Raw genomic sequence first — 908 nt, 5'->3', positions numbered from 1 at the left:
GGGGGGGCCTGGGGGCGGGGCCGGCGGCCGGGGGCGGGGCCGGGGGCGGGGCCGGGGCGGGGCCGCCAGGGAACGGGGCGGGGCCGGCTCCCCACCTGTAACTGGAGGCGCCAGGTTCGGCAACTCGCAGGTGCCATTTTCCACCTGTGAGACCCAGGGCCAGTGATGATGAAGGGAGACGGATCCGGGGCTGCGTTGTGGAGGGAGCGTCAATGGGGCCTCCCTTCTGGAAGGTCAATCCACAACACACAGAGACAACTTTTAAAAAGTGCAAACTCTGACCCAGAAAGCCCATATCTAAGGGGTTCTCATGAGGAAACATTGGGAGGAATTTGCAGCCTGAGTGATTTTTAAGAAGTGCATACCATCAAAGGATGTTGACAAAAAAACATAAGTAGCTCTTAAATTTCTGAAAAGATGCTCAATGTCACACACAATAAGATAAATGCAAAATAATCTGCACTTTTCCACCTATTAGACGGCGAAAGATTCCAGATATAACAGTCCACTGCCTAGGCTATAGGAAAACAGGAGCTTTCATACACGGCTGGTGGGAGTGTAATTTGGCAATGCTGATCAAACCACAAGCGCGTAACCCCTCAGACCCAGTAAGCCGATTTCCAGAAGTCCCCCAACAGATGTATCACACACATGTGAAATGACATGTGCAGAGTTACTCACTGAAGTGTTGTTTGAATAGCAAAAGCCTGGAGACACCACAGAGGCCCATCAATAGGAGGCTGACTAAATTATGGTAGACCCACCAAATGGAATGTATAGAGCCTCAGAAATGAACAAGGACACTTTTTTATGTACTGTAATAGGAAGATTTCTAAGATGTAGTGTTAAGCTAAAAAGGCAAGATGCAGAACAGAGCATACAGAATGCCACTAACTGTTTAAAAAAAA

Source organism: Equus quagga, unplaced genomic scaffold (genome assembly GCF_021613505.1).
Source record: "Equus quagga isolate Etosha38 unplaced genomic scaffold, UCLA_HA_Equagga_1.0 268.2_RagTag, whole genome shotgun sequence".
NCBI classification, from domain to species: domain Eukaryota; kingdom Metazoa; phylum Chordata; class Mammalia; order Perissodactyla; family Equidae; genus Equus; species Equus quagga.
The sequence above is the reverse complement of the archived record's forward strand: the minus strand, read 5'-3'. Positions refer to the sequence as shown.